Source organism: Nomia melanderi, unplaced genomic scaffold (assembly GCF_051020985.1).
Source record: "Nomia melanderi isolate GNS246 unplaced genomic scaffold, iyNomMela1 scaffold0014, whole genome shotgun sequence".
Lineage (NCBI taxonomy): Eukaryota > Metazoa > Arthropoda > Insecta > Hymenoptera > Halictidae > Nomia > Nomia melanderi.
The window spans coordinates 6,246,656-6,247,610 of record NW_027475130.1 but is presented as its reverse complement, the minus strand read 5'-3'; positions in this window follow the sequence as shown (position 1 = coordinate 6,247,610).

Here is a 955-nt window from a genome sequence, read left to right as displayed (position 1 = left end):
GAGAGAACCACCGTCTAACGGGGCCGGACACTCAGGCTCAGGGGAAAATCCAATATATATCTGGCGATATCTCGGGTGCTATTAGAGATAGCGCAATAAATCAAAGTGCATTGTCAGTAGAAGGCCCAGGCGCATGAATCTAGCCAGCGGGAACGACCTCGGACCACCAGGGGCCGGGAAAACCACAGTCTCATGGGGCCGGACACTCAGGGTCAGGGAAAAATCGAATATATATCTGGTGATATCTCGGGTGCTATTAGAGATAGCGAAATAAACCAAAGTGAATTATCTGCAGGAGGCCCTGGCGCATGAATCTGGGCAGCGGGGACGACCTCGGACCACCAGGGGCCGAGAAAGCCACAGTCTCATGGGGCCGGACACTCAGGGTCTGGGGAAAATCCAATATATATCTGGTGATATCTCGGGTGCTATTACAGATAGAGCAATAAACCAAAGTGCATTGTCTGTAGGAGGCCCTGGCGCATGAATCTGGGTAGCGGGAACGACCTCGATCCACCACGGGCCGAGAAAACCAGCGTCTCATGGGGCCGGACACTAAGGGTCACGGAACAATCCAATATATATCTGATGATATCTCGGGTGCTATTACAGATAGCGCAATAAATCAAAGTGCATTGTCAGTAGAAGGCCCAGGCGCATGAATCTAGCCAGCGGGAACGACCTCGGACCACCAGGGGCCGGGAAAACCACAGTCTCATGGGGCCGGGCACTCAGGGTCAGGGAAAAATCCAATATATATCTGGTGATATCTCGGGTGCTATTAGAGATAGCGCAATAAACCAAAGTGCACTGTCTGTAGGAGGCCCTGGCGCATGAATCTGGGCAGCGGGAACGACCTCGGACCACCACGGGCCGAGAGAACCACCGTCTAACGGGGCCGGACACTCAGGCTCAGGGGAAAATCCAATATATATCTGGCGATATCTCGGGTGCT